The sequence below is a fragment of the Atractosteus spatula genome, chromosome 10, assembly GCF_055471065.1.
Source record: "Atractosteus spatula isolate fAtrSpa1 chromosome 10, fAtrSpa1.hap1, whole genome shotgun sequence".
Taxonomy (NCBI): Eukaryota; Metazoa; Chordata; class Actinopteri; order Semionotiformes; family Lepisosteidae; genus Atractosteus; species Atractosteus spatula.
In genome coordinates this window covers 23,786,049-23,812,626 of record NC_142715.1, presented here as the reverse complement: position 1 = coordinate 23,812,626, position 26,578 = coordinate 23,786,049, and the positions used below count along the sequence as shown (strand labels likewise).

Sequence of the window (26,578 nt, the reverse complement as noted above, 5' to 3'; positions counted from 1 at the left end):
TTCGGCAATAGGATTTATACTCTCCAAGATGATATTTGCACTTTCTGGAGAGGCGATTTTCTCCACTTCAGTAGCCCGATTTCGTCGATTGTGTGGAGAGGGCTGTAGAATGTGGCGCCGCCTTTCCTGCTCCATCCATGACAGGCGTGCTGGTCTCTGGAGAGAGAGCACGGTCCATCAGCGCACTCCAATAAAGGCACTGGAAGCAGCTGAATCGCATTGGCGAAGCTCAGCACTGGGCCGCTGGGCACATCTTACCACCGTTTCCGTAGTGTAGTGGTTCTCACGTTCGCCTCACACGCGAAAGGTCCCCGGGTCGAAACCGGGCGGAAACAGACTTCTTTTGTCGCCATGCACAAAAGGGGATTGGGGATCGAACAGACCCACTCACCTCTTAGTGTGGCGGGATCTGCACAGTGCATGTCGCCGCGCATCCTGCTTTCACTTCAATGCGCGTCCTGATGTACCCCGGTCTCCCGCGTGACAGGTGGGGACAGGTGACAGGTCCGCGTGACAGGTCCTATACTATCGAGGAAGACATCGCTCTCTCCGACCCCCGGCATCGTGTCCCGACCCACCGTGCTGGAAGCCGACGCGTGCTGTGATTCCTTTACGGAGCAGTAATGACAACCGAGGAGCCGAGAGATCATTTCAGCATTTCGCGTCTGAACGGAAAACACAAAAGACCAACTCGGAATGACTTGCCTTTGACGCTTATCAAAGCGTTCTTTGTGCATCGAGCAGACCCACTCACCTCTTAGTGTGGCGGGATCTGCACAGTGCATGTCGCAGCGCTCCCTGCTTTCACTTCAATGTGCTTCCTGATGTCGAGTCTTGTGCCGTGCGGAGGCTCTGAAAGCGAGAGCAATGAAAAGGTGCACGACGCTGTGAAAGAAAACAGAGAAGTGAAAGGCAGTCCTTTCTCTAAGGAGGTAAAAGAAAAGCTACTCCCCGTCGGGGAATCGAACCCCGGTCTCCCACGTGACAGGCGGGGATACTTGCCACTATACTAACGAGGAAGACATCGCACTCTCCGACCCCCGGCATCGTGTCCCGACCCAGCGTGCTGGAAGCCGACGCGTGCTGTGATTCCTTTACGGAGCAGAAATGACAACCGAGGAGCCGAGAGATCATTTCAGCATTTCGCGTCTGAACGGAAAACACAAACGACCAACTCGGAATGACTTGCCTTTGACGCTTATCAAAGCGTTCTTTGTGCATCGAGCAGACCCACTCACCTCTTAGTGTGGCGGGATCTGCACAGTGCATGTCGCAGCGCTCCCTGCTTTCACTTCAATGTGCTTCCTGATGTCGAGTCGTGTGCCGTGCGGAGGCTCTGAAAGCGAGAGCAATGAAAAGGTGCACGACGCTGTGAAAGAAAACAGAGAAGTGAAAGGCAGTCCTTTCTCTAAGGAGGTAAAAGAAAAGCTACTCCCCGTCGGGGAATCGAACCCCGGTCTCCCACGTGACAGGCGGGGATACTTGCCACTATACTAACGAGGAAGACATCGCACTCTCCGACCCCCGGCATCGTGTCCCGACCCAGCGTGCTGGAAGGCGACGCGTGCTGTGATTCCTTTACGGAGCAGAAATGACAACCGAGGAGCCGAGAGATCATTTCAGCATTTCGCGTCTGAACGGAAAACACAAACGACCAACTCGGAATGACTTGCTTTGGACGCTTTTCAAAGCGTTCTTTGTGCACGACGACTGCGCCGCCTAGCAGATACAAATGGGTTGTACAACTTTGAAGTAGCAAATGGAAGAGGGCTAAGCCTCCTCTCTTTTAGCCCAGGTTTGATCTGTCTCCCAGAATCACCAGGGCGCACACACACACACCCGTGCCGTTGAAGTGCTCTGCTTCATTTCTAAGGGCAACTCAACATTCACTCCTACCCCGAGAACAGAAAAGACAGCGTCCGCAGCAACAACAGCTCAGGTCTCTGCACAGGAGCTAAGCTGCCCCCATCTCCTCTGCTCTGCTCTGCTCTGCGGCTCCTGCGGAGCGGAGTCCTGCCTGGAGCCGTGTTTGCAGGCGGCGGCTCCCCGCGCTCTGTCTGTGCATCATGTCCAAGAACTCCTGGGAGGAAGAGAGAGCCCTCCCACTCGGGGGCTTTTCCACGGTCTGTGTGAGGAGGGGCGGGTGTGTCCAGTAGCTTATCGAGCGGAAGCCTGGGGCGGCGGAGAGCTGTGATCGTGCAGATCTTGAGGTGTCACCTCTTTGTCTGCTTTCCCGCCCCCCCTCCGCCCAAGCTCTGCTCCAAAGTAGCCCGGCAACCCCTCACACCTGCACGTGTCACAACCTAAGGTGTGGTCATGAGACACCCATGGGGTGTTGTTCTGTTCTTGCTAATTGTTTCCTGCCCGTCGCAGGCAGGAGTCCATGCGAGGAAGATGCGCTGGACAGAGCTCAGAGAGCGCAGCTGGGTGGCTTTCCTTCTGAGTGACGTTCCTGCAACACTCTCCCGCTCCTCTTGGTGCGCTCATGCCGCAACACAGGATGGCTGGAGCAGGTGGCTGTGCGCTCTGTGCACCGCCGAAATAGCTCAGCTGGGAGAGCGTTAGACTGAAGATCTAAAGGTCCCTGGTTGGATCCCGGGTTTTGGCATTTTGTTTCATCGCGCCCTTTGTTCCTCTCTCCAGCGCCCCCTGCCTAAAGTGACTCTTCCCTTTCTCAGCCCGAAACGCAAGTGAGACACCAGCAGCGGTCCCTGCAGGTTTCCCTAGTGTAGCGGCTATCACGTTCGCCTAACACTCGAAAGGTCCCCAGTTCGAGACCGGGCGGAAACAGCCTCGTTGTGCACACTCCTGTACTTCACAGAGGTATTGAGCGACCGGTCATTTGTTCCCAATGTATTTCCGGTGCCTTCATGCACTCTTGTACCAAACGCGCGTTCCTTCTGTACGCGGAGCCGATCATTTGCAATTGGGCTGTGCCGACAGACCAGGACGAGCTCTGTCGGCTCAAAAGCAGCGCAGGACCTGCAAGAACAACAGAAAGATTAGCATCCAGCGGGGGCTTCTTAGTGAGCCCAAGATCTCATCAAGAATCGGCTCCAGCAACAGGGCTGGGCGCATTGTTCCATTCTCCGACCACTCTCGGTGTAAACAAGTCCCTCCTGGTCTCTGCTTGAATTGCACTTTCCTGCGTTTGCTTTGGTGTAACTGGCTTCCCCTGCATGGGCGAATGTGAAGAAGATCCTTAGTAAGTCATTGAAGAAACCCGAGAAGAGGTCGGAGTGGCCTCTGTCGTTCATCAACGATCCAGTCAGGCAGTACTCCTCTGTAAAGCGCCGTTCGTTCACATCGATTGGCTTTTTTTGCCTTCATTCGTGCAAGTAGTAAAAGCAGACGCCCCTATTCTGCCGTGACCCGGATTCGAACCGGGGTTGTTGCGGCCACAACGCAAAGTACTGACCACTATACGATCACGGCGAGTTACCGATACACACGTGGCAGGGCGGAAAAGGCTGTGCTCTCTTCGTGTGACATAATTCAGAAAAGTCCTGACGTTGCATTTCAACTGAGTCCCAGTATACATCGACCCTTCGACACTCTGAGTGACAACTCTCTTGCGTGTTTTCTCATATTTATGTAGTTTGCTTGCATGATGCCCGGAACAGCAGGGTTGTGCGCTCCCATATGGTCTAGCGGTTAGGATTCCTGGTTTTCACCCAGGCGGCCCGGGTTCGACTCCCGGTATGGGAACGTGTCAGTTTTGCCTCCTGCTTTCCAAAAGATCAGCACCGTGTACGAAGGAGCCGTATTAAAACTACTCGAACGTGCAAAACGTGCGAGAAGAGGGGGCGCTTGTTTCCAGCCGAAACTTCTCGCGTGTGAGACGAGCTGATCATCGCTGCAGGAGGTGGGAGGGTTACTCTGGTAGACAGGGCTGACCTTCGGCAATAGGATTTATACTCTCCAAGATGATATTTGCACTTTCTGGAGAGGCGATTTTCTCCACTTCAGTAGCCCGATTTCGTCGATTGCGTGAAGAGGGCTGTAGAATGTGGCGCCGCCTTTCCTGCTCCGTCCATGACAGGCGTGCTGGTCTCTGGAGAGAGAGCACGGTCCATCAGCGCACTCCAATAAAGGCACTGGAAGCAGCTGAATCGCATTGGCGAAGCTCAGCACTGAGCCGCTGGGCACGTCTTACCACCGTTTCCGTAGTGTAGTGGTTCTCACGTTCGCCTCACACGCGAAAGGTCCCCGGGTCGAAACCGGGCGGAAACAGGCTTCTTTTGTCGCCACGCACAAAAGGGGATTGGGGATTCGCCTAGCGCTGTGATCGAACAGACCCACTCACCTCTTAGTGTGGCGGGATCTGCACAGTGCATGTCGCCGCGCATCCTGCTTTCACTTCAATGCGCGTCCTGATGTACCCCGGTCTCCCGCGTGACAGGTGGGGACAGGTGACAGGTCCGCGTGACAGGTCCTATACTATCGAGGAAGACATCGCTCTCTCCGACCCCCGGCATCGTGTCCCGACCCACCGTGCTGGAAGCCGACGCGTGCTGTGATTCCTTTACGGAGCAGAAATGACAACCGAGGAGCCGAGAGATCATTTCAGCATTTCGCGTCTGAACGGAAAACACAAACGACCAACTCGGAATGACTTGCCTTTGACGCTTATCAAAGCGTTCTTTGTGCATCGAGCAGACCCACTCACCTCTTAGTGTGGCTGGATCTGCACAGTGCATGTCGCAGCGCTCCCTGCTTTCACTTCAATGTGCTTCCTGATGTCGAGTCGTGTGCCGTGCGGAGGCTCTGAAAGCGAGAGCAATGAAAAGGTGCACAACGCTGTGAAAGAAAACAGAGAAGTGAAAGGCAGTCCTTTCTCTAAGGAGGTAAAAGAAAAGCTACTCCCCATCGGGGAATCGAACCCCGGTCTCCCACGTGACAGGCGGGGATACTTGCCACTATACTAACGAGGAAGACATCGCACTCTCCGACCCCCGGCATCGTGTCCCGACCCAGCGTGCTGGAAGGCGACGCGGCTGTGATTCCTTTACGGAGCAGAAATGACAACCGAGGAGCCGAGAGATCATTTCAGCATTTCGCGTCTGAACGGAAAACACAAACGACCAACTCGGAATGACTTGCTTTGGACGCTTTTCAAAGCGTTCTTTGTGCACGACGGCTGCGCCGCCTAGCAGATACAAATGGGTTGTACAACTTTGAAGTAGCAAATGGAAGAGGGCTAAGCCTCCTCTCTTTTAGCCCAGGTTTGATCTGTCTCCCAGAATCACCAGGGCGCACACACACACACCCGTGCCGTTGAAGTGCTCTGCTTCATTTCTAAGGGCAACTCAACATTCACTCCTACCCCGAGAACAGAAAAGACAGCGTCCGCAGCAACAACAGCTCAGGTCTCTGCACATACAAATGTGTCACCTCTTTGTCTGCTTTCCCGCCCCCCCTCCGCCCAAGCTCTGCTCCAAAGTAGCCCAGCAACCCCTCACACCTGCACGTGTCACAACCTAAGGTGTGGTCATGAGACACCCATGGGGTGTTGTTCTGTTCTTGCTAATTGTTTCCTGCCCGTCGCAGGCAGGAGTCCATGCGAGGAAGATGCGCTGGACAGAGCTCAGAGGGCGCAGCTGGGTGGCTTTCCTTCTGAGTGACGTTCCTGCAACACTCTCCCGCTCCTCTTGGTGCGCTCATGCCGCAACACAGGAAGGCTGGAGCAGGTGGCTGTGCGCTCTGTGCACCGCCGAAATAGCTCAGCTGGGAGAGCGTTAGACTGAAGATCTAAAGGTCCCTGGTTGGATCCCGGGTTTCGGCATTTTGTTTCATCGAGCCCTTTATTCCTCTCTCCAGCGCCCCCTGCCTAAAGTGACGCTTCCCTTTCTCAGCCCGAAACGCAAGCGAGACACCAGCAGCGGTCCCTGCAGGTTTCCCTAGTGTAGCGGCTATCACGTTCGCCTAACACTCGAAAGGTCCCCAGTTCGAGACCGGGCGGAAACAGCCTCGTTGTGCACACTCCTGTACTTCACAGAGGTATTGAGCGACCGGTCATTTGTTCCCAATGTATTTCCGGTGCCTTCATGCACTCTTGTACCAAACGCACGTTCCTTCTGTACCCGGAGCCGATCATTTGCAATTGGGCTGTGCTGACAGACCAGGACGAGCTCTGTCGGCTCAAAAGCAGCGCAGGACCTGCAAGAACAACAGAAAGATTAGCATCCAGCGGGGGCTTCTTAGTGAGCCCAAGATCTCATCAAGAATCGGCTCCAGCAACAGGGCTGGGCGCATTGTTCCATTCTCCGACCACTCTCGGTGTAAACAAGTCCCTCCTGGTCTCTGCTTGAATGGCACTTTCCTGCGTTTGCTTTGGTGTAACTGGCTTCCCCTGCATGGGCGAATGTGAAAAAGATCCTTAGTAAGTCATTGAAGAAACCCGAGAAGAGGTCGGAGTGGCCTCTGTCGTTCATCAACGATCCAGTCAGGCAGTACTCCTCTGTAAAGCGCCGTTGGTTCACATCGATTGGCTTTTTCTTGCCTTCATTCGTGCAAGTAGTAAAAGCAGACGCCCCTTTAGGGAGCCTGTCAGCACCCGGAGTTTCCACCTTCTGTAAGCTCTCCATAGCCTCTCAGCTCTTCTACTGTCAAATCCCCCTCAAGTACTTCCCTATCTTCTTCAATCAAAACGTTTTCTAGCTTTGAGGTAAAAAAATGAATTTCTTCATCCTTTACCTCTGTAGAGCTGTAAAGTCTTGAGTAGAAGTGTCACGCCCTCTGCAGCCAGAGGGCGGTCCTTCTCTGTCCTGTCCCTAGTTTATGGTCTGCTGTCCTTCCTGTCCCTCTCTTTCCCTTGGGCTAAATATTTCCGGGTCTTGTACTCTGTCCTCGCTCAGCACTGACGTTCGGATGTCCTGAGACCCGCCTAGCACCAGGGCACCCCACGTCCGCTCCCTGAGGGCACAGGTTTCTATACGGCATTCCTGAACTCTTTGCACTAATGAGCCTGGGCCTTTTTCCCGTCTCGCCGCTACGCATATGGGTCTTTCTCCACCCCCCTGCTCCCCATGGTTAGTCCTCTTGGACGTCCGTGACAAGAAGGCCTCGATGCAGGAGAGGATAGCACTCAGCTCTGTACTCTCTCTTCCCTCCTCATCAACTACACTTTCCATGACAGACTTGGAGCCTACCACTTTCCTGAAAAAGAAGCGAGTACACTTCTCGTTTTCTTCCAAGAACTGCACTCAGCTTCTTAACAGCACTCCTCGACTACTTTCTTCCGCTATGCTCCAGACATCCTTTTTAAAAAGGGTGATATCCTCGCGCACATCGAAGCCACTGTCTCGTGTAGAGACGCTGCAGCTGCCTCTGTTTCCTGGCTAGCACTCCTCTCCGTCTGGCAGCAGCCTTCTTTCCCTCAGCAATGAAAAAGGCCTTTGTCCTCACCTTCACCTCCTCCCACCACTCTTCTACTGACCTGTACAGACACTGCAAGGACAGCCACTGTGATAGTTTCTCCTTGTAGCGGGATACTACCCCCTCGTTCTCTAGCAGCTTTGTGTTGAGTTTCCAGAGGCCTGGGCCAAAGACAGTCCCGCCCTGGAGTTCCACTCTACACCCTAAAGCCTGATGATCTGAGAAGAAGACAGGCTGAAGAGTGACCCCAACAACTTTCACTCTCTCTGAGACAAAGCAATAGTCAATTCTGGAGCTGCTATTCCTCCATGACCATGTATATCCTGCTGTTGTGGGATATATACATCTATATGTGTCTGAGAGTTTAAAGTCTTGAACTAAGTTTTGCAGGGCCAGTGAGCTGGAATCCAATTTTATCGGAGAGCTAGACTGCCTATCTGTGTGCTCTAAGATACAACTAAAATCCCCTCCCACTATCACGTCTGTGCTACATAACAATAGGGGGGAGAGTGCCTTGAGTAGCTCCACCCTTCCTCCCACGTCAGTAGGACAATACACATTGATTAGACGCAGGTTAACGGTCCCCCATTAGACATCCACACACAGCAACCTGCCATCCTTGACCTATGACCCTCTGAATACTTTTCAATTTGAATGCCCATCCTTTGAAAAGAATGGCGACACCAGAGGTTCTGTTGTTATTGTCCCCTGACCAAACAGAAGGCCCTTTATCCCACCTTTCTTCAAAGCTTTTATACCTCTCTTGATAGGCTAAAGCACACTCCTGCAACATCAACACATCTCCCTCTCTCTGCTGGAGGTAATCAAAGACAGACTGGCATTTAACTCTGTCATTGATACCTCTGGTGTTAAGAGAAATTATGTTTAGAGCCATATTACATAAGAAAGTGGAACCAGTCTTTACAAAACACATTTCTCTTCTGTCTCACCTGTTACCTTCTTCTTTTTCTTTTTCTTCTTACCAATTTCCTGCCAGCCATCCTCTGAATGAGCCTTCATCAGGGTGGCAGCAGTAAAAGCGTTCACGGAGTCCATTTCAAGGAAGGGGGTAGAGGGAGGGGTGGAGGGGTTCCAGCTGTCCCCATCACCATGCTCTCCTTCCTCCTCGCTCGGGGAGAAAACAGAGACATTTTTCCTTTTCCTCAAGTCCAGCTCCTGGGAGCACTGAGGGGAAAGGGGTGCAGCCGATGCACCAGTCTCCTCTTCCCCCTCACCCACCAGCTGCTGCAGATCCTCTGTGATGGACTGGATGGAGGAGAGGAGGGCATCTGTAGCACTTGCAGAGTCTGAGAAAAGCAGCTCCGCTGAATCCTGGGTATCCTCGCTGGACCCGCTCCACCGGGGGGCCCCACACTGGCCCTCGTTCTGAGGAGCAGGAGTGGGGGAGGGGGCTTCGCTGTTCTCGGGGGTTTTCAAACCCTCGTGCTTGTCTGGTGCAGTCTGCGGTTGTGGGGGCGTAGTGGATTTCTCTTCCACCGGCCCCGGAGCCACAGCAGGACTGATCCTGGCTGGAGGCTGAGAGTCTTTGTCCAACAAGGGTTCTTTGTTTGACTTGTTGTTTGCTTTGGATTTTCGGGCCGGTTTGGCTGAAACAAGCACTGCCTCATCCTTTCTCATTTTGAGTTTATTGGCGTAGGCATGAGGGCAGTTCTTAAAAACGTGTCATTCCGAACAGTCAGAACAGGCAGCATTGAACAGTCAGAGGCTAAATGTCCCTGTTTGCCACAGGTCTTGCAGCATTTCACAGTGCAGGACGATGCCAGGTGTCCCACAGCACCACAGCGCCGACACACCTTTGGTTGTCCCACATAAAAAACATAGCCATTGCAGGCGCCCAGCCGGATTGTAGAGGGCAGGTGCCTTAAGCCTCCATTTACATTGTCTGGTAGCAAGCTAACCTCGAATTTCCTTGCTCCTGTTTTTATACCGTCAACATCTCTAACCTCAGTTCCATGGTGGACGGTGCAGTACTGGTTAAGGCAGGTGTGAATGTCCGTCTTTGCCAGATCCGAGAACATAACAACATGCACCGTTTTCCTCTCTCTCTGTGTCAGAGGCTGCAAGTTGATCTTCTCAAGGACAGGAACTTTCCCTGTTTTTGCCTCAAACACATCCACACATTGTTCAAACAGAGAATAGGTAGCTAAAACAACCTCAAATGCTTTCTGACCTGGGAAAGCAAAGATGAAATCCAAGTGCCGAGGTTCAAAGCCAAGTTCCTTCTGCAACACTTTTCTGCTGAACTGCATGCGATCCATGAAGAGGTCATCCAAAAGCTCAAAACGTACAGCATTCTTGCAGGATCCAAAAGTTGCCATTTCGTAAACTGCAAAACAAACACTGCTTCCACAAAACAAGAAAACAATCCAACTACTCCACCTACAGGATGATCAAGGTATCACCCCTGCCAGGTAAGTATAAGTTGTATAAGGCACTGCAAGCGGCCCGCACCCACAGCACAAAGCGCGCAGCCTAGGCCAGCTCCTCGCCCCGCACGCCACTGCCTCCTGCTGGGCCCACTCTTTCGCACACTCACACACCACACTAACACTCAAAAGGGTGGGCAAAACAAGAAAACGAGCGCGCCGTTTCCTACACATCTGCAGTCGCCAATGTGCATTCACAGCATGTCCCGGGACGCAATTCGGCCTCATTTGCACAACACCAGACCGGCAGATCACTACGCAAGCTCGCGTCGTGCGCCTGCCACACACCGAACAAACACCGGAGCCTTTTCAGCAATTTCCAAAAAACGGGCCTGCTCGCCTGCCCACAAGGTTTGTCTCTTACCCGCTCTCCAGAGCCTGCTGCCTTCTGTGCTGTTCTCTTGGCACCGCTGCAGCGCACACAACTCCTGCAGCGCGGGGAGAAAGTTTCCACGCTCCGCCGCAGGGAAGGCTCGCTCCGTGCGCACACGTCCTTTCAATGCCAGTTCAACAAGTGCTCCGCATTAGCAGCGTCGTGTCGCACCTCACCTCACCTCGCACAGCCCCCTCCTTGAATGTCTGGCACTGGGCATGCCCCGCTCTCCTCCACCTTATCTTATCACGTGTGACCACCGACAATGGCCACAATGCCGGGGAATGGCACCTGTAAAGTGTTAATTGGGGCACAGGAACAGCCCGTCTCATCTCGGGGGCTGGCTTCAAAGACAATACAGCAAACACAGCGGGGCGGGGGAAGTAGACGACACGACACATGCAGGTACATTCAGCTCCGGTGGGAATGAGTCATTTGTCGGTCTTTTCAAGTGCTGGGAGTCGAGTAATCCTTCGCTTGTATCGTTTCTCCCCGGTGACTAGATCTCACCCTGCGACTCTCGACTGGGCTCAACCACGGCAGCCCAGCAGGTGTGAGCCTAGCCGGCACCCGGATGGGAGATTCCCCCCGGAAAAGCTCAGGTTGCTGCTGCTCCTACAAGAGGTGTGACTGGGACCAGTAGGGAGCGCTCACACTGCGGTCTGTGTGGCTTTCTTATGCCCCAGCATCCTGATGGCGACACTCTGCTGCACAAACAGGCGCCGTCCTTCGGGGGAGGCGTAAAACCGAGGTCCCGACCCTCCTTGGCCATTAAGAAATCCCAGGGCGTCTCTCAAAAAGAGACGCCGGGGGTGTCTCTCTGGTGTAAGTGTTCCCCTTTACCAATCAGTCGGGGTCTCCTCCTAATCCCCGTCTCATATGTAACAATCAATGATGAGGCCCCCCTGTCCCGCGATATTGTACTTGTCTCCTGGCCGCTGGCTGGCGCCGTGTGATTTAGTACTCGCGCAAGAGACCGGGGGCAGAGCGTGAATGTGGTCCCCCGCCCCCCACAAAGTGTGTGCTCCAGGTTCCCTCTCGGGGCTCTGCAACACAGCGGAAAGGCAGCGAGAAGGAGCCTCTTGCTCTGACGCCGCAAGGCCACAAGAGGGCGGAGGCGCCGCGCGCCCGGCCGACGTGTTGGACTGGTGCGCTTTATGTGCTGAAATAAACACGCGACAGCCCAGAAATGTTTTCAGAGTGCTGTGCACTGGAGGTTTTTGTCTTGTGAAGACTTGCCTTGTGCTCCTCCGTGCAGTTTGTTTGTTCTCCTCCAGTGCGGGACAAGCCAACACAAGGGAGCACATTCGCCAACATCCAGGTACGCAATGCGATTTGGAAAGACGCTCCTTTCCAAAGAGTTGCACACGAACGATCCTTCAGTCCCGCTCGGGGGGCACGGAGCCCCAGCCACACACAGCTTCAAGTAGCGAGTCAGGCGCCACAGTTTTTGCTTGCGGCCACACCACCCTGAATGTGCCCGATCTCGTCTGATCTCGGAAGCTAAGCAGGGTTGGGCTTGGTTAGTACCTGGATGGGAGACGTCCTGGGAATACCAGGTGCTGCAGGTGCTGCCTGTTTTCCCAAATGAGGCCCCATCTCTCTGTTCATCTCTGTTGTGCAGCCACAGAGAAAGTATTCATGCAGGCTGATTTAAGATGTTTTCTTTTGATAAGGGACAGCTCCCAGATGGGGATGCACTTAGCTAAGCCTGGCTATCATGATCAATGGTCATCCATTGGCGCCTATCTGTCTAGGGAGTGCCAAATGGACATCTGGACTGCATTCCTAAGTGTCAAGAGTAAGTGACTCATATCTCACCTTGATCAACCAATCAGGGACTGGCAGGGCATGGTAATACCATGTGGGTCTCCAATGCCCGCCAAACTCTCAACCAATCAGCACACATCTGTGTCTTGGTCAAAAAGGGACGCAAGCTCAGATCGGGGCTCTCCTTGGCCATTTTTGCGCATCCTCAGAGACAATCATGTGAGAACTGCTGTTGTCTGCAAAGGGACTTGGACTTTGTTCTAAGCGCAAGGCCGAGGATCCCGTACGTACTCAGAATTCTACCAACGTGAATGCTCCGCTTGATCAACGGCAGCCTACAGTTGGACCCTCGTCGACAACCTAAATAGCTTATTCAGAAGCAGCGCTGGACCGGGAACGAACCAGCTTCTTCCCAGGCAAAAGAGTGACTTGTGAGGACTCGCTGTCACACTCTGTGCATAGAGACTTTCTACTAGCCAGCCGGACTACTGGTAAATCTCCTTGGAGCAACGACTGCCCTGCGCGCCGCAGTCAGATTCCTCCGCCCGTCCTACTCCGAGCTGTACCTCAACTGGTTGGCCGGTAGCCAGAGGACGCCGGGACAATGCCCATTGGACAACCGCTGGAACAGAGGCTGCGACAGAGCCTGTCAGCTGGCTTGGTGATCGTGCCGGGAAATTCCAAATCCATACACAGTGGATAAGTAAACCCCATGTTCTACATTGCGTCTCGAGAATTCAATTGTACCTCAACACAAGTTGTTATCAATTTATTTCATGAGTAATGTATTTATCTCCGAGTTTAGAGTAACAGTGGCTAATAACACTGATTAGCGATTTGGTAACCGAACGATATATATTGACATATATTCTCTGTTGTGTATCTCTTTGTGTTGGCATCTCATCTCTTCGAGATTATATACCTTGTATATTGATAACCCTCACAGTAAGGTCTGCCGCTCGTATCCAGGCAGACTAGTATATGTTTGGTGCACAATTTATGTATCTCGTGTATTGAACCCGTGTGTTTGCGTTGTTAGTTGTTCTGACGATTGATTTTCTAAAAGCCACAACGAACAACCTCGTGATTACTGCTACAATTAATAATTGTCTCAGTAAACCCATCAAACCTCTACAACCACGATACACCACCATAAACTATATTAATTTAGGAACATAAACATATAGTGTAAACTGTATATGGCTGGTATTGGTAGTTTAAAGAAAAAATACACACCAGTATTCCACTTTCTTCCTAAACATTTTAAGCATCAAAGTCTTACATGTAGTAAGATTTTACCACGTTTTGGAAACGTTTTTACATGCTCCTTCTGACCATCTTAAGTTTATATACTTTGTGAAAAGTCGTAAGATATTAACATTTTCTGTGAATGTGCTCGTTATCTGAGTAAACAAAAGTATACTTTTAGAATTTGATTAATAGGGAATATAATATGGAATCACGTACCTAAAGAAATTAATAACGATATAATTATTTTTATGTACTGTAGCTCAAATAGTAGTATAATACACTTTCTATGGATACATGTGCTTCTACGCAACGCAGAAGCACATCCACAAGTAACATTACCTAGCTAAGAGAGGACATTGGCTAGCCAATATGATAAATACAGTGGAAAAAAGCAATTGGGAAAATAAGACCTGCTGATCTGTTATACATACCAGGAAGAGAACAGAATATATGATTTTTTTCTGTTCAAAACGTGTGTTGTCTTTATGAAATTCATGTATTTTAAACGTTTAATTAAGAAGAAAAAAACTTACAGAAAGATACTAAGCTGATCACGAGATGGAAAGATCACCCGTTTTTCGCGCATAAAAAGTGGCTATTAACTGGGTGAACTGTTATTAACTGGAGTCAACTGGGTGAAAACACATAATATGAACATGAAACAAAACAAAAAATAAAAATAAGATACAATCTACAGACATTAAAACCGGTGTCATGGAAATATAACTATCAAGGAAGGCACAAGAGAGAGTTCTCACCTGAGTAAGGTTTTTATTTCAATATTGCGAGCCCTGCTGCCACTTCGCAAAGTGCAACCAGAGACTCAATTTGTTACAAGCAGTACAGGGTTTTTATAAGACGTTGCGCTGTAAAAAAGCTCAGCGCTTTGTCCCTTCTAAAACTTCCCCTTTCCCTAAGAGAAAACAGATTACATCAAAAAGTGAGAGAAGAAGCACTAGATATGTTATTCAAAGCTTATCAGTTACTTTCAGCTAATTCTAACGACCCAGACAGCATATATTGTTTTGGTACATTGTCTTCTAAAGTAACCTAAACAGTGTACTTTGTTGACGCACTGTTTTCTAAAATTCTGCACGTACTGTAGCACAACAATTACATCCTTGAAATATATTATCTAAAAGCACCAATATATTTTGTTTACAAAGCTCTCTACATTTTAAGAATCAATTTACTTTCCACTTCAAGACTTATTCGGCTGGCGTTCTGGGAGTCGCGTATTTCAGAATTGTATTGAGATCGTTTTCCACAGAGCTCAGATGTCAAAGCACAGCAGCAGCTCTCCACAGCGATCCTCTATAGCGCCCTTTCTCCCGCAGCTCCGTCCTCATTGGAAGGAAGCAAGAGTGAAAGGCTGAAGTGAAATAGAGCGGGGACGAAGGCAGTGAAGAGAGAGAACGTGGGAAGAAGAGAAAAACGCAAGGGAAAAAAAGCAGCGTCGTAAGAGAGGTGACGGAGCTGTCCTCTCTATAAAAAGGGTGCCAATGAGCTTTCCACTCGCTTGAGCTCGTTTGAACTTTGAAACTAAGCAGCAACGGGCCTGGTTAGTACTGGGATGGGAGACTGCCTGGGAATACCTGGTGCTGTAAGCTTTTAAGCGCATCAGGCGCCCTATCCCCGCTCGCTCGTTTATTCCCCTTTTCACACGTGCAGTGCGGCTTTTCCGTCTGTTTATTTGTCAGCTTTGGCGAGACACGGGTGCTTGTGTATTAGCGTGAGCGTTTTTTATTCTGATCATGAACAGTTTTACAAGTCCGCAAAGGATCGAGGAAAGGTTTATCGCCAGCTGAAAAGAGACACGGCGCTTCGGCTGTGGAGACTTGTTCGGCTGGCGTTCTGGGAGTCGCGTTTTTCAGAATTGTATTGAGATCGTTTTCCACAGAGCTCAGATGTCAAAGCACAGCAGCAGCTCTCCACAGCGATCCTCTATAGCGCCCTTTCTCCCGCAGCTCCGTCCTCATTGGAAGGAAGCAAGAGTGAAAGGTTGAAGTGAAATAGAGCGGGGACGAAGGCAGTGAAGAGAGAGAACGTGGGAAGAAGAGAAAAACGCAAGGGAAAAAAAGCAGTGTGGTAAAAGAGGTGACGGAGCTGTCCTCTCTATAAGAAGGGTGCCAGTGAGCCCTGCTCTTGCTTACGGCCACACCCCCTTGAGCAGGCCCTCTGATGTCACAGGGGCGTAGTCAGCGTGAGAGCAGGAAGAAGGAGAGGAATAGAGGATTTGTTTGTCTCAAGTAAGACTTTGTTTTTTGTGAATTTTTGTGGTTTTTTGGTGTTTTTGGTTGATTTTTGAAGCCCTCCCCTTCAGCCTAGTGCTGTTTGGGGAGGGGAGAGACTTTTGGTTTTTTGTTGTTGCTTTTTTGTTGCTTTCTGAGTCCTGTTTGTGTTTTAATGGAAGGAAAAAACATGGAGGCAGAGAATGTTATTGTAGTGGAGGAGGAGAGTGGTGTAGGAAAGAGAAGGATGAGGATTTCAGACCGATCCCCCCGGCGGGTTTTTGCAAGGGCGCATACTGTTGTGGTGGATGTGAGCGGCGTGGAGAAACCATCTGCTATTATCGCAGCAGTGCACAGCGTCTGTGGGGAGGGCTCTCTTTTTGTCTGCCGCCCCCGGACGCCAAAAGAGTTTGAACTGACTCTGGACTCAAAAGAACATGCGGACGCGGTGGCTGTGGGGCTGGATGTGCAGGGCACACCCTGCTACTGCCGCTGGCTGGAGCCGAAGGAGGTAGTGGTGTCCTTCCTCCACCTCCCGGCATATATCTCAGACGAGACTATCAAGGAGAAGCTGAGTAGCTGGGGGGTGAGAGTGATTTCGGACATCAGGATGCGCCACTACCCTGGGACCACCATTGCTGATGGCACGAGGTTTGTTCGGATTCACTTTCCCGAGCATGTAGCCTCGTTGCCGTACAGCACCCGCTTCGCCACGGCAGAGGGGGACCAGTACTTCAGGGTCCTCCACGACCAGCAACAAAGGGTGTGTCATGTCTGCCTGGACTCGGGGCACATCGCCAAGGACTGCCCTGAGTTCCTCTGCTATGAGTGCAGACAGCCCGGCCACCGCGCCAGGAACTGCACCGCTGCCAAGTGCCCGGACTGCCTCCACGCGCTCATGAGCTGCAACTGCGAGCCGGAGCCGGAAGATCCAGCCGCCACAGGAGCAGCTGCCCACAACGCCGAGGGGGGTTGAAGATGGACTACAAGTGGCCGCTGCAGCTGACCATGGAGAGTTGCCAGCAGCGGCGCCCCAGGACCCCAGTGAGCCAGCAACGCCCCAGCCAGTGATGGGGGAGAGGCAGAGAGAGACCCCTCCAATACTGGGTACAGCGCAGCAGAAAGGAGCCGGGGACCAGCCAGCATCTCCACCAGCAGAGGCGCCCCGTTGCCCTAACAATCCTGCTGCGTCCCACTCTGTGCCGCAAGAGAAGCGGTGGGAGGTTGCTCCACAACAGGCGGTGGTGCAGTGTGATGCAGCTGAGATCCTACGGGCACCACCACCACCAGAGGCGGCCCCTCAGCGTACCAGTGGGCTTATGACACCCCAGCCTGTGCAGGGAGAGAGGCAGAGGGAGGAGGTGACGGCACCAGCACCACCACCACCATCACCATCAGCGGTGCCCCAGCTTACCGGTGAGCCAGCAGGGCCCTCTTCTGGGTCCAGGGATGAGAAGCCTGCTGGGGTCAACAAAGCCGCTGCTGTGAGGCGTGTGACCAAGCGGCAGCGGCAACGGCGACAAGAACCTGGCAAGGTGGACATAGGCCCAGACAAACAGACACCCGAGGACCCAGAGGAGCCTGAGGGGAAGCGCCCGGTTGCCCTGCAGCGGCCACAAGACACCGCCCTGCCAGGTGAGGGAGCCTCTTCAATACTCGGGCAGGCACCGTTGGCAGAGACTGAGGAAGGGGAGTTGGATATGGTCGTGGGAGGAGAGGTAGGGGAAGTGGTGGAAGAAGGAATGGAGGATGGGTGTCTGGAGATGGATGGGGCAGGGACGGCGGAGGGGGAATTACAGAGCATGAAGATGGAGGGGGAAGGGGAGGTGGTGGAGATGGATTGGGTGGAGAGGGAGGACAGGTAGGAGGAGGAGGGGAGTGGGCGAGCCGGGGTAAAACTGCCTGGGCCCTCGAGACTTGCGGGGCTTGCATCTACAGGCTGATGGTGGCGAAACGCTTCAGAGTGCCGGTCTCAGAGGTGTTCTGGGGTAAGATCTTCCCCCAGCTCGAGCCAGGGCGTACTTGACGGATCTGCTGGATGGCCTGTTTCGCTCTGTTCGAGGAGCTGTTCTTGATGGGGTGCCCTGGAAAGAGCTGTTCCTCTTTGGGTACCGCGGGTCTGAGGGGGGGTGGGTTAATGCCATTTTAGTGAACCTCCTCCTCAGCCTAGCGAGGACAGCTGTCTGGGAGAGGAGGAACCTCATGATGTACAATGGCCTGAAGCTAGACCTTGTCAGGGTGTACATTGCCAGGGTGAAGGAATGCTTCTCTCTCAGCCTGGCCTACTGCAGGGCTGAGAGGCGGACGGCTGACTTTCGCAGGATCTTCTTAAAAAATAACATCTTTGTGGACCTGCGGGAGGAAGGCCTGTAGGCTCTGAGATGGGGGTGTCTTTGAACAAAAGACACACACGGCTCCACCCTTTTCCACCCCTAAATAGCATTGGCGAGTTGAATAGCATTCAATTCACATCGAATAGCATTGGCCCCTGAATAGCCCCTGAATAGCCCCTGAATAGCATTGGCGAAACTCAGCACTGGGCCACTGGGCACAATTTCCCACCATTTCCATAGTGTAGTGGTTATCATGTTAGCCTCCCATGTGAAATGTCCCCGGTTCGAAACAGAGCAGGTTTTTTTGTTGCCATGCACACTGTTTGGGGATTCGCCTAGCGCTGTGATCGAACAGACCCACTCACCTCTTAGTGTGGCGGGATCTGCACAGTGCATGTCGCAGCGCTTTCTGCTTTCACTTCAATGTGCTTCCTGATGTCGAGTTGTGTGCTGTGCAGAGGCTCTGAAAGTGAGAGCAATGAAAAGGTGCACAGCGCTGTGAAAGAAAACACAGAGAAGTCAAAGGCAGTCCTTTCTCTATGACCGGGGTAAAGTTAGCTTGAAGTTCGAAAACGATTTTGGCACGCCTGTAGTGCTTTCGCGAAATCTCTTAGAGTTACAAAAACACTTGCTTTGTGTATAAAATGCATTGTGAATGCTTTCTCAGCTTTCACTTTGTCATTTTTATGACATTTTTTTTACCACGCTCGAATATTGTTTTGTCCATATCTTCACAATGAAAGCACAGAACGTCTTCAAACCAAATGCATTTTAAAGACCGCAACTTGTGGAAATTTCCACAGTCTCTACATCAAACTTTCAGTGAGCTAATTTCGTTTTTTAAACCTCCGGTTTTTCATCGATGCGTAATTACGCACTAACTGGAACCCGGGGGACCGCTGTGTGCACATGTTCACAATGCGAGAAATACTGTTTAATACGGCTTCATGCGAAAAACCCGTATATGACCTTAGGAAGCAGAACAGTGCAGTCTCCAATTACCCAGACTGTAAGATGACAAGATGAGTTGATGGAAAGAGCACAAAAGTTCAGCTCGTACAATAGGCAACGAAGGTCCCAGCGTCATCATCGCACTTGAAAGGACTGCCTTGCAGACCAAGGGCAGTGGGCGGTGCCCGGTAAGAGGGGCAGAGGCGGTAAGACATGATGCTGAGAAGCATGAAGTTAGGGGGATTAGCTCAAATGGTAGAGCGCTTGCTTAGCATGCAAGAGGTAGCGGGATCGATGCTTGCATTTTCCAGGTCTGAGTTTGGGGCTCCAGGAGCCTGGTGTTCTCCTTTAGCCTCTGCGACTTCTGACAGGTGCTCCTCCGTTGCGGAGAGAACGTCCTTCAGTTGTCAAGCGTTGAAGGGCCACACCTCCTTCCCAACCTCAGTCTGTACTGAGTGTGTCTCCGGCATTTTCTCGTCCAATTTGTCAGCTTAGCAAGTGAAAAGTATATCTGAGTGAAAACAGTGCTGATAATACTCTCACGAATTGTTAGAAGACGTGCTTTTGATCATCGATTGCTTAACAATCACATTCGTTCGCCTTGAGCCATCAAGCTCGTAGTTTTCCTTCAAATCTTGAAAGCTCTCAGTGAGAACATCATAGGCTGCAGGACGCCCCGTAACTTGAGTACTTCAACAGAAAGAAGAGCAGACAGCTCCACAAATATGCGAGGCGCAGAGAGCGCAAGGCGAGCCGCACACGTTTCGGTGGCTGAGAGAGGGCAGTTTTTGCTTCTGCATTTCCCAAGTAAGGACACATGACAACAAGCAATCGCGGTGCTCATCTACGACATAGTGGTAATGAGTTTTCAGTACGTGTTCTTTTGAACGAGCAATGAGGTTGCCGCCTTGGACAGCTGACTGCACGCTCTCATTGAGCCACGTGATGAGTATTCACCAGGCTCTTTCAGTCAGTAGTCACATTCCATCGTTTGCCATAAGCAGACGCTGGGAAGTGATGTGGATATCAGTTCCCAGTCTTGTGGACGAGGAGGAAAAGAGCACACAAGGGCTCGTCCGGGAGTTGAACCCGGGACCTCTCGCACCCTAAGCGAGAATCATACCACTAGACCAACGAGCCACAGCAGCCCTTTCCATTTCAATCTGTCAGCGAGCTTGAGGACGGGAGGAGAGGCGTCATTCGCTCGTCCAGTTAGACCTTCATCAATAAGTCAAGAAAGCCGCAATTACACGACTGCCTTGCAGACGATGGGCAGTGAACTGCGCCCGGTAAGAGGGGAACAAGCGGCACTAGGTGACGCCGAGGCATAAGCCCCAGCGAGGGGCCTTAGCTTGTATGGTACAGCGCTTGCTTTGCACGCGAGAGGTAGCAGGATTGATTCCCGCATCCTCCAGGTGTGTGCTTAGAGCTTGATGTGCCGAAAGGTGTCCTTTAGCCTGTGGTCACGCCTTGCATGGAGAGCATCGTGCAGCTGTCAAGTGTTTCACAGCCACGCCCCCTTTTCATCTTCTCTCTGGCATAAGCGTCTCCGCCACTCTCTCTTGACATTTCATGTCAGCATGTCAGAAGTTCGAGTGACGTTTTTAATGGATGAGTGAGGGCACGATGCTGAAGCAGAGAGGTCACTTCAGCCAGAGAGACTTGTGCTAGGTGAGATCTGAAAGACAGACTCGCAACACAAACAGACCAAAAAAGTATCGGTGAGATCAAAAGGCAAATGCAACATCCAGCAGAGGGTGTCGCAAGATTAGGGAACAGGCGAGTGAAATCCATGTGAGGCAAACTTTCCAGCATGTCCGCCGCAGCTGGCCTTGTTGGCGTAGTAGGTAGTGTGTCAGTCTCATAATCTGAAGGGCGTGAGTTTGATCCTTACACAGGGCAGGGCTGCTTCCTCTTTTGCTCTTTTCAAACACTTGCGGCAACTGTTCGCTCATAACCACGTCTGGAATGTGTGACCTTTACACGGGGGAGAAGCAACGCCGCATCCCTTTTCTAAAGAACATTCACATTCAGAAATAAGTCAAGAAATTTGCCATTACTTTTGCTCGCGCTGCTGTCAGCCTGCCCATGTTGCCAAAGAAAGATTCACTCGACGTCAACATGACAGTACAGTACCACACTCCGTAAGCAAGAACTTCAGTGTTTGCAGTCACCTGATATGCCGATAGTCAAAGGAGCACAAAACACGAAGCGTCAAAAGACAAGATGAGTTGATGGAAAGAGCGTTGAATTGATGAGCACAAAAATTCAGCTCGTACAACAGGCAACGAAGGTCCCGGCGTCATCATCGCACTTGCAAGGACTGCCTTGCAGACTAAGGGCAGTGGGAGGTTGCTGTTTTGAGACGGAGGCATTGGGATGGTGGGCCGAGATCTATTCTTCTTAAGGAATTCTTCATCGTGAAAGATCGGTCCACAGGTCATCCAAAGAACTCAGGGAATCATGTGCTTCTGAAGGGAGTGAGGTGCTGAAACACATGACATGCCCCCTTGATCTCACATGCACAATTCTGCTGCAACATGCCCAGCTACCGTCCACACCAGGCAGTGGGGCTTCAGCAGAATTTGCTACGCCACCTGCAATTACATATCCAGCTGCACACATATACATGGCCCTTCTGTCCTTTTCAGGATCTCAAAAAAAAGCATAGCGTGGTTTTCCTGCCACCTGATTGACCTCATCTCCCTCAAAATGTGCCCCGCCACATTCATTGCTGAAGCAGGACGGAGGCTAACGGACACGTCAGAACAGTGAGGTTCAACGATCTCTCCAAAATATTGTGGTTGTAGTGGAAGAGATATGTTTTAAATTGTACCTTGGTATTTCAAACTCTCTCTAGAATGTTATCCATTTCTATTTTATTTTGACAGGAACTGTTAAAAGGCTAATGACACTAGATGAAAAGAGAAGAAAGAAAACACAACATTTCAGCCGTGAAGCCCTCACACCTGAAGAAGGCTCCACGGCTGAAATGTTGTGTTTTCCTTCTTCTCTTTTAAGCATGGAATAGACCCATTACTTGTTCCTTTGCTGCCTACACATGCTGACGCAGCTCCCCACCTGAACTGCTAATGATACTAGATGCCTGGTAGTTTGTGGTACTTGGTTATTGTCTTATGTTTGCTCAAACTGCATATGTGTGATTGCATATTTTTGTGTATTTTCATATGTCAATATTTAATTCACTGACATTCCTGTATGCTTGTAAGGGAGGCAGATTGGATTTGACACAGGACGCCTGCTCATATATGTTAATCTTTGTTGGGCTAGAAAAACAATGATAAAAAGTGTATGAAAAAAGCTCTCTCCAATATTTCCCTTCTCTTGGCCATGGTTACACTGCCCTTTCTTTCTGTCTTTTGTCCTTCTACAAAGATTCCAGGGCTCTTTATCCACCATAATATCAGAAGCCAAAAATAACCATCTAATGAGTAAACAGCATTTGTAATGTTGGTAGCTGGAAGAGGTTAAGTATGTTTGCAAGACCTAGTTGATTACACCAGACTTACTTTGTTGTTGTCAGTTTTTTTTTCTCTTTTAAAGGCTGTGCTGGACTGTACCACTATCATAAAAGATTTTTTTCAGGACACATCGCAGTTCCATAGTAGAAGTTATCAGTAGTAGAATTCCATAGGACATTATTTATCAACATCTAACATTACCCAGTGTGAGACTCTGCCAGTAAACCTCAGAGCATTGAGTTCTCCACTGGTGAAGATGGCTTTCTGAAGTCATGAAATCCACTGCTGGGATGCCTGAGAGACAGTGATTGAATCCTGGCTGGAATTAGGCTCTCTGTTAGTGTTGATCTGTGGGAATTATGTGGTAAAAAGGGAAAACTCCTTTACTTTAGTCACTTTGAAAGTTCAAATGTACAGATCTTCAGAAACCCCAGTCTGAAGGATGAAGCAGGTTCTGCTCAAGGAATTGCCTACGTTTTGCTCCATTCACTCCAAGCAGATAGTCCAACATTTGCCTTCTCTTGGCCATGATTACACTGCCCTTTCTTTCATCTTTGTCCTTCTACAAAGATTTCAGGACTCTTAATCCACCATAATATCAGAAGCCAAAATTAACCTTCTAACATGTACAAATCATTTGCAGTGAAAGGAGGTGGAAGGGTTTAAGAATGTTTGTAAGACCTGGTTGATTACCACACATAGACATACTTTGTTGTCAGTTTTTTTTCTCTTTGAAAGGCTATAGGAGGGGCGTGATGGACTGTACCACTATCATAGAAGATGTTTTTCTTCTAAGGACACTTCTGTAGCGGCAAGGCGTATTTAAAATACAGGAATTAAGTTTGCTGCTCCCTTGCCAGTCCCTCTCTCCCTCAGCTCAGTGCAGCTGGATACAGAGAGGCCATTCCATCTGGTTCACATTTAAGGTGTTTTTCTAGCTGACAAAGTTTCCTGATAAGGAACAGCTCCCAAAGCTGAGATTCACCAGCCACCCTAATAAATGGTCATCTCTGGTGCCTTACTGTCTGGGAGATTCCATGGGAGAGTCTCATCCCAAGGTTTACAACCCTAAGGTCAGAGGTCACTGTTACTCATCCTCCACCTCAATCAGCCAATCAGGAACTGGTAGGGCAGGGTAACCCCATGTGGGTCTCGAATGCCCACGGAACTTTAAGCCACTGAACTACCGTAGTTCCTCCAGATAAAAAAGGCAGCACAATGCCTAGTTAGTGTTGGCTTTAACTAGCAAAGTTTGTGCACAGGAGAAAAGATGACTGTGGGTCCCAGCAAGTCAGGAAGAGGACCGGTTCATTCCTGAAGAAGCGCTAGTTCTGAATAGTGATTCAGCTGTCCACAGTTCTGACCTGTTCACGAGGCCTGCTGCTGGTGCTAACCTTGGGTGGATCCTCTGGTTACTCTATGGCAACCTCCGCTCTAGACTCTTAGAACAAAGGAAAGTTCTGGCACTCGGACACACTGGCCGTTCCGTGGTTGTCCGGGCTGAGTCTCAGGATGGTCAGGAGGCGCGCTGCGAGAATGTCCTGCCTTTGGGAGCCTTCTGCTCCTGGGCCGTCCTGCCCTGGAATTCTCCTTTGAATTCCCTTTAGAAAAGTCCACAGAATTCAGAATTCAGAATTCTCCTGAATTTCTCAGGCTCTCTGTGTTGCCTGTTTTTACCTGGAGGAACTTCAGCTCGTTCATTGGCTGAAAGTTCCATAGGCATCAGAGTCCCACGTGGGTTACTCGGCCCTACCAGTCCCTGATTGGTTGATCAAGGTGAGATATGAGACACTTACTCCTGACACTTAGGAATGCAGTCCAGATGTCCATCTGGCACTCCCTAGACAGATAGGCGCCAATGGGTGACCATTGATCATGATAGCCAGGCTTAGCTAAGTGCATCCCCCTTTGGGAGCTGTCCCTTATCAAAAGAAAACATCTTTAAATCTTTAAATCAGCCTGCATGAATAGTTTTTCTGTGGCTGCACAACAGAGATGAACAGAGAGATGGGGGCTCTTAATTCTGTCTTATAAACAAGCATTGCTGCTACACCCCCTTGAGCACGCCTGCTCTTGTCTGATTTCAGAAGCTAAGCAGAGACAGGCTTAGTTAGTACTTGGATGGGAGACTGCCTGGGAATACTAGGTGCTGTAAGCTTTTAAGCGCAGGAGGCACCCTATCCCCGCTCGCTCGCTCATTCCCCTGTTCACACGTGCAGTGCGGCTTTTCCGTCTGTTTGTCAGCTTTGGCGAGACAAGGGTGCTTGTGTATTAGCGTGAGCGTTTTTTATTCTGATCATGAACAGTTTTAAAAGTCCGCAAAGGATCAAGGAAAGGTTTATCGCCAGCTGAAAAGAGACACAGCGCTTTGGCTGTGGAGACTTGTTCGGCTGGCGATCAAGAAGTCGCGTTTTTCATAATTGTATTGAGATCGTTTTCCACAGAGCTCAGATGTCAAAGCACAGCAGCAGCTCTCCACAGCGATCCTCTATAGCGCCCTTTCTCCCACAGCTCCGTCCTCATTGGAAGGAAGCAAGAGTGAAAGGCTGAAGTGAAATAGAGCGGGGACGAAGGCAGTGAAGAGAGAGAGTGAAGAGAGAGAACGTGGGAAGAAGAGAAAAACGGAAGGGAAAAAAAGCAGCGTCATAAAAGAGGTGACGGAGCTGTCAGTGAGCCCTGTTCTCACTTATGGCCACACCCCCTTGAGCATGCCTGATCTTGTCTGATCTCAGAAGCTAAACAGGGATGGGCCTGGTTAGTACTTGGATGGGAGACCGCCTGGGAATACCAGGTGCTGTAAGCCTTTAATTGCAGGAGGCACCCTATCTCCACTCACTCGCTTATTCTCCTGTTCACACGTGCAGTGCGTCTTTTTGGCTTTTTATTTGTCAGCTTTGGTGAGCCACAGGTGCTTGTGTATTAGCATGAGCGTTTTTTATTCTTATCATGAACCTTATATACTGTATCTCTACATCCCATAACCTTTAACGGCAGGTGCCTGGGTGTTGACATGTTGTGATGTAATATTTATTTTAAAAGTAAACATTTTAGTAGTCTGTTATATTGTTAAAATCTATAAGCGTTATAAATATCAATTTTTGCTCGTGCTTATAAGTTATCGCTGCTAAATGTGTCTTATTCAATTATTTTAACACTTTTATGACCTATCCACTAAAATATAAAGACCCGCCCTACAATGCTCTTCTCAAAAGATAAAATAATTTTTACATTTTTTGATTCAATGTAATTTCTTTTCTAGAGAAACACACATCATTTGAGGCTTGGGTTGCATGTTAATATTTTTAAGGTTTAAAGACTTTACGTTCACAGTACGTGGAAAATCATTTCAAACTTTTGAAAAGTTGTTGAGAATTTGTCATTGAAATAAGCTTACATATTTTAATTCAACGTGATTACTTTTCACTCTCAATAAAACGCATGTGATTTTGGGGCGGGGGGATATGGTGGGGCGTTCTAAAACATCACAACCATTTGAAAACTGTCTTGAGCTATGTAGGCATGGTTACAAATTTGGAGTTTATGCTTAAATTAGCCAACTTGCCGGTTTTGAAGTGTGACACTTGAGCTGTCAGGCCCCGATATTGACTGCTGCGAAGATGGCTTCTTTGAGTAGTGAATCATCGGATTCCTCTGCTATGTAAACTGAAGAAGTAGGTTGCTAAAATATTTTTTCTGATAGTGGAATTGTCGTTTCAATCTGGGTTTAGCGTATTTCGTTTTCAACACTTTGTCTTGTTTTTAGCAAAAGCTGACCCAGCACTCAGTGGCTGTCATGTGAACTCTGACGGTGATTCAGGTGTTGGGGGTCCGTCAACGACTGATGAAGAGTTGCTACCAATGGTAAATATTAAACCACAGCAAGTTCGAAGCAAACGAAAAACTCTAACACAAAAGAAGCATTACAATTGTAAATATTTTAGGTAAAAAGCATGCCTATTTATTTTGTTAAGCCTTCCTTTTCTTTTTTCCTTTAATAGAATAACGAAGAGGTCGACGCATCAATCTTCAAACTACCATCAAGCTTGAATGTTTCGTGTCTGTTCATGTGTGCTCGCCAAAATGTGATTAATGATGATGTTCAACCTAGTTTAGCTAACGATGGCTCTAATGAGCCCGATGCTATAGATCAGATTGTAAAGTCGGTGGTATGTTACACCTTCAACCATTGTTTTAAGGGGGTTGTGGTTGAAGAATGCGCGGCCTGTTTGATTAATCATCCAGGTCAACGGGGTCACACATGCCTAGTTGTCGGGTGCACGGATGGGTACTGTGGTGTCTCCGGGGGAAAGTTTATGTAAATGAAAGTAGTACTCACACCACACTTTTCTTTCCTGAGTTTCGT

At 50.0% G+C, this 26,578-nt stretch overlaps 2 non-coding genes and 2 pseudogenes across 2 annotated transcripts; 3 read left to right on the top strand and 1 right to left on the bottom strand.

Moving 5' to 3' along the window:
* The first annotated feature begins 3,636 nt into the window (after positions 1-3,636).
* On the top strand, positions 3,637-3,708 carry trnae-uuc (transfer RNA glutamic acid (anticodon UUC)). Its single transcript has one exon. It is a non-coding gene; the product is annotated as a tRNA-Glu (tRNA).
* Positions 3,709-11,649: 7,941 nt separating this feature from the next.
* LOC148826047 (5S ribosomal RNA) lies at positions 11,650-11,768 on the top strand (annotated as a pseudogene).
* Positions 11,769-19,801: 8,033 nt separating this feature from the next.
* On the bottom strand, positions 19,802-19,873 carry trnap-agg (transfer RNA proline (anticodon AGG)). Its single transcript has one exon. It is a non-coding gene; the product is annotated as a tRNA-Pro (tRNA).
* A 5,026-nt stretch (positions 19,874-24,899) lies between these two features.
* On the top strand, positions 24,900-25,018 carry LOC148826045 (5S ribosomal RNA; annotated as a pseudogene).
* The last annotated feature ends 1,560 nt before the right edge of the window (positions 25,019-26,578 follow it).